The sequence below is a fragment of the Microtus pennsylvanicus genome, chromosome 10 (genome assembly GCF_037038515.1).
Source record: "Microtus pennsylvanicus isolate mMicPen1 chromosome 10, mMicPen1.hap1, whole genome shotgun sequence".
Lineage (NCBI taxonomy): Eukaryota > Metazoa > Chordata > Mammalia > Rodentia > Cricetidae > Microtus > Microtus pennsylvanicus.
In genome coordinates, this window is record NC_134588.1 from 49,033,514 (window position 1) to 49,044,655 (window position 11,142).

Sequence of the window (11,142 nt, forward strand, 5' to 3'; positions counted from 1 at the left end):
AGAAAAAAGAAACCATCCACGAGACTTTCTGGCACATTGCCTCCTTGAAATAGTACAAGCTTCTTTAACTTCCTCAAATTTATGAATCCTTTTGTGGGGGCTGGAGAGATGGCTCAGTGGTCAAAAGTACTCACTACCCTTACACAAGACCAAAGTTTGGTTCCCACCATTCACATGGCAGCCTGCAACTGTCTGTAATTCCAAGGGATCCAACTCTCTCTTCTGCCCTCCATGGGTACCAGGCACATGTGGTGTACATACATACATGCATGCATGCATACATACATACAGGAAAAATGCTCATGTTCATCAAAGAAATAAATCTTCTTCTAAAAGAATATTATTGTTAATCAAACAGATTAGAGTGAATCTGTATGTTTTAAGACAGAATCTTGTTAATTTGCTCAGGCTTGCTTTGAACTCACTAGTCGCCCAGGCTGGCCTTGAACATGAAGCAACCCCCAACTTCAGCCTCCCAATGTCTGGGTTTACAGGCATGTATCACTGTACATGTTAAGTGTGCACACACACATGCACACCATTCTTAAGTGATTCAAAAGTGTTATTCCAATGTCTATTTCACAAAGAAGTTAACTGGCATCTTACAGAAAAACAAGTTGTTTCATTTAAAAGTCAAAATATATGTAAATAGTGCTTTGTTCAGACGTTAAAAAAACCAAAAGGGATTTTTAAAACACTTTTATTTAATATGATTTTATTTTGTAACATGTAAATAAAAATTCAAAATGAAAATTAACTTCCAAAAGTTAACTTAGGATGGCTACCTTGCCAACAGAAAATAGAAATATAATTTCTTTATTTTGTAATTTTGTTTTTTGAGACAGGGTTTCTCTCTGTAACAGCCCTGGTTATCCTGGAACTTGCTCTATAGACCAGGCTGGCCTCAAACTCACAGAGATCCCAGTCTCTGGCTTTCTAAGTGCTGGGATTAAAGGCATGCACCACCACCACCTAGCTGGAGATATAATTTCTTTAAAGCTACTACTAAATGACATTTTTTTTAAAAGTCTGGTTAAGCTGGGCAGGGTGGTGCATGACTGTAAACTCAGTCATTGGGAGGCTGAACTAGGAGGACTGCTGAGAGTTCAAGGCCAGCCTGGGCTACACAGTGAGTTTAAGACAAGCCTGAGCAGGTTAACAAGATCTTGTTTTAAACACAAATGCAAATTAGCAAGACTCTGTCTTAAAACACACACACACATGCAATCTGGTTAAAATCATGTACGCTGATGAATGAGAATATTTTAAAATGCTTATTTGTTGATAGAAAACAAGATCTTAAGCTAACAAGGAGTCTGTATTTTCAAACATCACCAAATGTAGTGACTTGGATGAGCTGTTCCCCTTAAGTCTTGAGCACCTGAATATTTGGTCCCTGCTGGCAGCTGTTTGGGGAGGATTAGGAGGTGTGGCCTTGCTAGAGGAAGAATGTCACAGGAGGCTTTGAGGTTTTAAAAGACTTGAATCTCTTCACCATTTCAAGTTTGCTCTCAGTTTCCTGTGATATGAGCTCTCAGCTGCTGCTCAAAGACACCTGCTACCTGCTACCTCGCTCTACCAGCATGGATTATTATCCCTCTGGAACTGTAAGTTAAATAAAACCTTTCTTCTATCAGTTGTATTACTCATAGTGTTTTATCACAGCAATAGAAAAGTCATTAATACAACAAACTATCTGCCTTATAAGAAAGATACAAAGACTATGCTTGGGGGTGCATTGTCGTAATCTGGATAGTCTGATGACTAAGGTAGGGGGGAATGCTGCACGTTCAGTTCCAACCTAGTCTATACAGTAGACCAGGCTAGTCAGAGCTACATAATGGTCACTGTTTAAAAAAAAGGGTACAAAGCAGCTAGACCTGGTAGTGCAGACCTATAATCCCAGCATTCAGAAGGCTGAGGCAGGAGGACTGCAGCAAATTTGAGGTCAAACTGGGCTGAGTAAGGAGTTCCAGGAAAGCCTAGGTACAGTGTGTGTCCCTATCCAAAATAAGTACAAAGACTCACACAAAACCAATAGTTAAAAAGATCTGAAGTTACCATTTAATTTAGAGTTTGTATGGGGAGAATGGAAAAACAAGCAAAGAAGGTGGATGACTCAGTGGGTAAAGGCATCTGCCACCAACCCTGACCACCTAAGCTGGACTCCCAGGTCCATCACAGAGAAGAGAGGACTGACTGCTGTAAACTGGTCTCTGGCCTCCACATTCTCTCTATATAGTGTGTGTGCATACACCCATGCACACATATAAAATGTAATTTTAATTTTTTTTCTTACTATATAACCCCCAGTAGTTTAAATATAGAGCAGGTTGGCCTAGAAGTCACAGAGATCTGTTTGCCTCTGCCTCCTACATGATGAGACTAATGGTGTGTCCCACCATGCATGGCCTAAAATGATGATGGTGATGATGATGATGATGATGATGATGATGATGATGATGATGATGATGATGAAGAAAGAAGTAACTTTGGGAGAAAAGTTACCATAGGAACACTTCACATATTATTTCTAGATCTATTTACCCAGGTTCTCTCAAAAAACCTCACTATTGGCCACATTTTCCTCGCACTTTTGTCCCAATCTCCCCTCTTAAGCATTAAGTTATGCTTAATGACATCTTAAGAAATAAAAAAGTCCCTCCACCCAGCACCCCCTCACTACTGTTTTTCCTTTATAAACCTCTCAAAAATGGTGAACAGATCTGCATTAGAGGCCCTTTCGCCTGCCTCCTGAGCTGCTGCTATGTGGTTTCTGCCCTGACTTCCCCACCGCAGCAGTCCTCTCTCACCAAACCCATCTCCTCCATCGACTGGACCCTCAACAGCAGTCGCCACAGCTGACGACTCTCAACAACCCCTCAGATACAGCCAACTGAAGAACTTTTCCGATATGTACAATAAAATGGAACATTATATTAATCAAACCATCAAATTAGTGAAGAGAAAACTGTCCTAGCAGATGCAGTAGAAGGAAACTGAGACCATTTTCTCCAAATGGATGAGGACACACCAATGCGGCTGAATCTGAGTTCAACATACCGTGATGAACTCTTCACAGCCTTGCAATTGTTTTACAGTTGTTTGGGATACACATGCTTGTAGGTAAAACAAGTGCCTTTACCCACGGAGTCATCTTATTGGCTCCATCTTATTTTTTTATTAAGTCAACTCATATTACACAGTCTGGACCTCTCCTTGCAACACACAGTGTAGTACAACTTATTTCTCATAAACAATATTATATCATGAGCATTGTTCCATGTCAGTACATAACAGCAATAGGAAGCAGTTACAAAATGCACCCTGTGCTTACTTAGAACACAGACACTAACTCACTTGGTTCTCACAATAGTCCCATGAGGTAAGGACTATCACTATACCCACCTTATAGATGACTTTAAGTCGCTAATGGCCGCAGCTGGTATAAATGTTGCAGTTAGGATGTGAGCCTATGAGGTCTGCTGCCTTGCCAATGTGCTGAAGGACACGCTGAGCTGCTTCTCCCGAAGTAAATATAGATTCCCTAAAACCGGCTAACAACTGCGAAGTATCTTACAGCATAAATATACTCTGATTTTAACTCTTCCCTTACCAACAGGTATTTTGGACATTTTTAAATATTTCTTTTTCCTTTTATTTGTAGTCATGATAAACTTCTTAATAGAGTTATTGTTGGGCTTAAGATGTATGTAACATAAACTCACAAACATTAAATAGTTATATCAAACATTACATGGACTTTAAATTTTGACAGGTAATGCCACATTTCTTCCCAGAAAGTTGTTCTACTTTAACTTATAGTCTAATTGCTATTTATTTTTAAGTTAATATGACAAGTAAGACTCACTCTGAGTTTTTAATTAATAGTGACAAAAAAACATCACTAGGTTAATAATAATCACGCTCTGATTTGACAATTATCTGGCACATAAAACAAATGTAGACCTAGAGCTGCTTAGGGGAGTCTTCTTCCAGTATGATGCCAGCTTTCCTACACAGAAAACAAGGGTACTGAACTAACTAGCCTCCAGTAGTCAAGACACCTACTACTGCGATTAACAAAGACCTAACGTTATTCCAAGTAATAATTATAGCACTAGCATAAGTTAGGGTCTTAACGCTTTTATTTTCTTCAGATTACAGCAACTACAGAGCACCTAGGCAGATCATTAAAGTAGTCAGTTTTCAGGATCCACCTGTGGCTTATTCTCAGAGGCTGTTATTCCCCTGAGACCCAGAAAATTTGAACAGATAGTTGTAGCATAGTCCTAAGAAAAGATAAAATGTGCCTACAAACTAAGAACCAGGTTTTTGTTTTGTTTTGTTTTGACTTTAAACTATTATCCTGGGACTGAGATGAACTATTATTTATTCGTTATTCTAGTATATGCTAGGAACTAAGTGCACAATAACAAACAGAGAACCTCTGACATCACAGAACTTTCATGCCAGATGAGAAACACAAATAATAACCCAAAAATACTCAAAGGTAAAACGAGAAGTTCCACTGAGACTAACAATGACCACCAACAACAAAATTAATGCAGAAAGACACTATGCAATCTTTTCATTCTTTCACCAACATGCAACACTAAGAATTGTATGGCGGGGGGTCAACAAGGAAACGATTTTGCAATCTAACCACACAGCAAAAGTAACAATCAATCACAACTATATAACAACACACTTAACTTTTAAATCAACTGTCCCTATAGTTGTGCCACCACTGATCATGTGTCTTAAATATGTTTTACATAATCAAGAGTATAAAATGAGTAGAAAACCAAAAGTGACACAACTGAACATTCAAATAAATGAATGATAACTACAGGTGAATTTTTTGTTTTGTTCTGTTGGTGTTGCTTACACTTTTGGAGACTGAACTTCCAGCTTCATGCATGCTAGGCAAATGCTCTACCACTGAGCCACACCCCCAGACCTTATCTACAGTATCTTAAGAACTGTTCAAATAAAAAGTTCAAATAAAGAATGCTTCATTATAATAATTCATTATTATTAATAATAAAATTTTATGAAAATACTAATGCCCTTAGAAACTAGGAATCAACATAAGGAACAAGTGTCTTGTAAAAATGAAGATTTGAAATAATAACAAATAGCAAAAGTTTCTAAGGTAATATTTAATTTAAAATATAGCTGATTCTAGAATATTTACAGAACAGCAGCCACATAAATAACTGGCTTTGAGTGTCCATTTCTACAACTTCAAAATAAGAATATTTGTCTACTTTGCTTACAAGATTGCATGAAGACTAATTCATGTATTTGGAAGCATATACCCTTCCCCCCAAAGAGGTCAGTTATTTTCAGATAACTTCTCTTTTGCTCTCACTGTAAGTTACAGCAGTTTAACAAACTAAAGTAGTTATATAAGGACTTCACTTCCTTTCTCGTGCCCATGATATAGTGTTAAAAATAAATTTTAAAAAAATGACAATCAGAAGAAAAATTTAAAAATTTTTAATTCATAAACATATTAACACCACAGATTGTTTCTATAGGTATTAATGGCCTTGAATAATACTATACACCAGTCAGAAAAATATCTTTCATATGTACAAAATTGTTTATAAATATAACTCACTATCACTATTAGCACCAAGTTCTGCTATAAAAAGACAAGATACACGTGCATTTACCCACATATACAATGTATTCTAGAAAGACATTTATATTTTGATTAAGGCATACTATGTTGAATGCAATGACAGTTCAAATTTATTGCATTAAACAGTTTACCAAAAACCTTATACTTTCATAGGCTTGAGGAAACTTCTAGTACAAGTCTAACAATCTTCCAAAGTCACAATCCCATGTTATTAGCAGCACACTGCCTTTTTAAAAAACAGTATTTTAAATTAAGACACGTCTTAATTGGAGAGCAGTTTGCAGTATTTTCATCATTGCTTCTTCAAAAATTTTCAGCTGTAAATAGATTGGCCTAGGATAGACTGTCCTTTAAAATTCTCAAAATACAAGCTAAGAGGGTTAGGTTAACATGGCAACACTAACGACTTCTCCAAATTCAAAACAAGAATCACCAGCAAAACAATTAAGTAGACGTGATATTTTGTTTGTGCTCTGACAAATAAAGCTTGCCTGGAGATCAGATGGATACCGACCACTATTCCTAACAACCTATTCCCCCCCCCAAGTGAAACATTTGTTACAACATCAAAAACCCATTAAAATTTATATCTATTTGCAACTTCATAGCTTGAAAACTAAAATTTAGGCAAATTTCTGCCTGCATCTGTGACATTGGTTAAGTGTGATTTAGCATATTGGCCTGCATTTTTAAAGAGGGGGAGGGGAGCGACAGTGACAACCTCCAACGTGTAGGGCTTGTTAAATGTCACCCCCTCCCCGCCCAAAACATTTGTGAGTAAGCCGGTAGAATCCATTCAACAACTGCTGGACTGGAGCTGATCAAAGTTTTCCCCATACTCCACTTGGAGAATATTACACCCAGGAAAAGGAACAGAAACTGGTCATCCCTGACACTGAAGCTAGTCCCCCGGAATTTCCCAAAATATGCTTCATCTCCAAACGAAGAAGGGACACTTCGGAGACCAAAGGTGAGAGGGTAGTTTAACTCTATGCAGACAAGAGGAGGGGCGAGGTTGGTGAGGACGACACGGGCAGGTAAGCAAAGAAATCTGGTCTTCGGTGGGCACCAGCAGGTCCAGGAGCCCAGGTCTCAGGATGACCCTCCCGGAAAAGTCTCGGAACCCAGGGAGGTTCCCCAGGAGGGCGTCAGGCAGTGCCAGGGGGCCCCGCCCCGCCTCTCTGGCCACCTCAGGGACCCGGGACCGCGGACAGAGGCAGCCGAGGCGGAGCAAGCGTCCGCAGGCTCCGCCAGGTCTTCCCGCAGCTCACCTGAGAGTGTCGCCTCCGCCCTCGGCTCCCACGGTGCATCCCGCGGGGCCTGGCGGAGGGTGCAGTGACGCCGCCCCGACCGGCCCCAGGGCTGCCCGGCCGGGCCTCCCCGCTCCGGGGACGCACCGGGTGCCCGCCTCGCCCCGGTTCCTGGGTCCGCCGGGCGGCAGGGAAGGAAGGAGAGGCGCAGAGGCGGCCTCCTCTCCCCCGCCGCGAGCCCCCTCCCGAGCTGCGGTTCTCCGCAGTCCTCTCCGGCGCAGGTCCGGCCCCGCTCCCCCGCCCGGGAGTCACTTCGGCAGCGGCGGCCCAGTCGCCATTACAGCTCAACAACTGACACGGAGGAGGAGCGGCGCCGGCGGCAGTGGCGGTGGCGGCGGCGGCGCGAGGCAGGGCGGGAGCAGTCGGGGAGGGGGAGGGCCGGGGGGGGGGGAGACCCGCCAAACCTCGCGAGAACTGTCCGGAGACGGTTCCACAGGAATGCAACCTTAGGTTAGGGCCATGTTGAGTGTGGCCGAAAGGTGAGCGTGAGATTAGCCGAGGCAAGGGAACGAGAGGAAGCCATCTTTGGTGTGGCGCGGTGGGAGCTCGGCAGGACTCGGGAGGAGCCAAAGTCTATCCGCAGAGAGACCACCCCCTTCCCTTTGACGCTAATTGGGCCTTCTGGCTGAGCGTTTCACTCCGGGCGAAAACATGCTGAGAACTTGACAAGGGTGAACCGGGAAATCGGGAACCCGCAGCTTCCTGAGAGTTGATAATGCTTCATCGATTGTTCAAATAAACTGTCACTCCGTCACTCTAGTCAGTTCAGAGTCACCGCAGCTTTGCGGCTGCTTGCTGCTGTCACGGTGGCCGTCTCATTGGCCAAGGCTTACCGTTCTGTTTAGCGTGCACGCGGATGGCATAAGATTCCAAAGCAAGCAAAACTACGTTTCCTTTCCATTCGGTATTGTGGTTTGAGAAATCCTCTGGGGTCAACGTGTTTTCTCTTAGCGTTGTCTTTTTCCAGTCTCTGCATGGTGAATTCTACCTTCTGCCAAGACTTTAAAGGACACACCTTCCCTTAGGTGCTCACTGCTCATAAGCTCTTGTTACTTTCCTTCACCTCCTAGACTCCGATAGCTGCCTTGCCTAGAAATTATTTCTCATCTAAAGTGCTACGATTGTCTTAAAGGCTCCTTTTTCTATATCTACCCAGTAGAGCCTAGCACAGTATTAGAACGTTGTAGGTGTTCAATAAGTGTTTATTAAATGGACCACATCAATAATAGCAGAAGGCAAAAACTGATCCTCTCCGCAGGGAAGCCATGTCTCAACAGGAACTACGTGAATGTACAAAAGTCCTGCATACGTGTAAATGTATGCCCCTCTGCAAAGAATGCGAAATGTGGCAAGAAAAACATTTGATAAGTGAAACCGGGCAAGTGAGATGGATTAGTAAGTAAAGAGACTTGCCATCAACCTTGACAAACCTGAGGGCCATCCCTGAACCCCGAATGGTGGACCACAATAGCCGATTCCCTGACCTCCACAGGAGAGCCTTAGCATGTGCAGGTGCACAAGAATACATGCATGCAAATATACATACATACATACAATAAAAAGAAAAGTGAGATTTAGCTTTTCCCCTACCTAGTTATTTTATAGACTATATCCGATCACCTTATTAAGTAACTATACTCACTTTTTTGGTTTTTTTTTTTTTGGTTTTTTTTTTTTTTGGTTTTTCGAGACAGGGTTTCTCTGTGGTTTTGGAGCCTCTATACTCACTTTTTTAAAAGAAGAAATGGGTTCTGAAACACTATTTGACCAATATTACAGCATCAATAACGGGTTTAGAATCTCCTTTATTCCAAAGATTACTATACTTTTCCACCTCCCAACAGAAATGAAAAAGGATTTCTGTTTGTGTCAGCAACATCTGCTATCAACCTATACTCTTCACCAGTCCCCCCCCCCTCTCTCTCACAAAGCCTTGCTGGGTAGCCCAGGTTGGCCTGGAACTCACAATCCTCCTGCCTCATCCCCTAGTGCTAGGATCACAGACCTGCACTACCATGCTTAGATAATCCCTCTTCTTTTTGATATTCTGTGGCTCTTTTTACTCCCTTGAGAGATATTGGCTTTCGAGTACATCGAAGTCTATACCTTTTCCTCCCAGTTTCAGGAAAGCAATTAGTGTCATTCCTAATGATTAAACAAATGATTAAAGCAGTACTTCCAGAGGTTGTCCCTGCCCTGCCTCTACCAGCCAAGGAAAGACTAGTGAAAACTCCTGTCTCCGCTTGTGTTGTGATTGTAGGTGGGATGCTACATCCACTTGGCTTTTGGGGATCTGAGCGCCAAGCCTTAGGCTAGTACATTAAGTGCATTACCCTCTGGGCCATCTCATTAGCCAATAACTAGCATTTTTGATCATGTGTTATGTCAACTAACATCTTATCTTCTTTTCATGTATTAGTTATTTTAACTCTTATACAACTTTAATGAGCCACACCCCTAAAGAAAACTGGCTCTCCCTTCTCCAGAAGTCATCAGCTGTCAATAGCTCCTCGTTTAGGGGGTGGAGGCTCCTGGATGTCTCCCCGCTACATGCTAGAATATTATTCGTGGCCAGTGGTTCTCAGCCCTGCTAATGCTGTGACCCTTTAGTACACCTCTTCATATTGTGGTGACATTATGTGATGATAGAGATTTGTCAAGGGGGTTGCAAGTCACAGGTTGAGAACTGCTGGTTTAGGTAATTTAATGTATGTCTCAGTTTCCACCTCTGAATAGTGGAAATTGTACTGTATCTATAATTTAGGGTTGTAAAGGGGACCCAGGATTCAATTCCTTTTTTTTTTTTTTTTTTGATTTTTCGAGACAGGGTTTCTCTGTGGCTTTGGAGCCTGTCCTGGAACTAGCTCTGTAGACCAGGCTGGTCTCGAACTCACAGAGATCCGCCTGCCTCTGCCTCACTAGTGCTGGGATTAAAGGCCGGCACCCAGGATTCAATTCCTATAACCCGTATGATAGCTCACAACCATCTGTAACTCCAGTTCCAGAGAATCTGATGCCCTCTTCTGACTTCTGTGACACACACACATATGCACGCATGTGTGCGCACACAAATGTAATAAATATTAAAAAAGAAAAAAAGACCCAATACCCTTCCTAAATCTGATAAAGGAGAAAGTAGGAAAGACACTTGGAAACAGAGCTTATGCACACTTGAAAGAATTTCTTGAATAGGACCACATTGTTCAGGTATTAAGAGCAACAAATGATAAACAGAACCTCAAGAAACACCAGAGACTGGAGAAATGGCTCAACAGTGAAGAGCACTAGTTGTTCTTCCAGAGGACCCTGGTTCAATTCCCAGAACCTGTGTAGTGGCTCACGATCCACAACTCCAGATCCAAAGTGTCTGACGCCCTCTCCTGGCCTCTGTGGGCACTGCATGCTTGTGCACAGACCTACAACAAGCAAAACACCCATACATATAGAATAAAGCAGAAAAAAAAATTAAAGGACACCATCATTTGTGTGGCCACCTACTGAATAGGAAAGGAAATAATTACCAGCTAAATCTGATATAAAGTTAGCACCTAGAATATACAAACAACTAAAAAAAAAACCTACACATCAAGAAAGCAGGCAAACCAATCTAAGAAAATGAAACATGAAACTAAGAAAGTTTTCAAAAGATTAAAAACAAATGGCTAGAAAATATTTTGTTTTTTTTTATGTTGAACATATTTTGCCATCAGAGAAATGCAAATTTGGGATTTTATCTTACTCCAGTAGAATAGCTATAATGGAAAAAAAAATGCTGGTGTGGATGGGGGAATAGCACTTATTCACTGCTGGTAGAAATGCGAGTTGGTACAGCCACTATGGAAATGGGTGTGGAGGGCCCTCAGAAAGTTAGAGATATGCCACTTGACCCAGCTGTCTTATTCTCGGGCACATATTCAGATGATTCTGTGTTCTACGACAGAGATACTTGCTTATCTGTGTCCATTGCTGTTATGCTCACAACAGCGGGGACTGTAAACAACCTAGATGCCCATCAGCATTTCAAAGGATAATAAAAATGTGGTATATTTACACAATGAAATAACGTTCAGCTTCCAAAAATGAAATTATGAAATTTGCAGGTAATGAAGCTATAAACAATCATTCTGAGTGAACTAACTCAAACCCAGAAAAAAAATTACATGTTTTCTCTTTGTGGAT

The 11,142-nt window shown here is 41.7% G+C and overlaps 1 protein-coding gene across 4 annotated transcripts in view; it reads right to left on the reverse strand.

Moving 5' to 3' along the window:
* The window catches only part of Cep350 (centrosomal protein 350), a 144,810-nt gene extending 137,755 nt beyond the window's left edge, over positions 1-7,055 (reverse strand). For all 4 annotated transcript variants that reach the window (XM_075988299.1, XM_075988296.1, XM_075988297.1 and 1 more), the window contains exon 1: positions 6,925-7,055. The gene's annotated coding sequence lies outside the window, so the exon portion shown is untranslated. The remainder of the gene's footprint in view (positions 1-6,924) is intronic.
* Between the last annotated feature and the right edge of the window lie 4,087 nt (positions 7,056-11,142).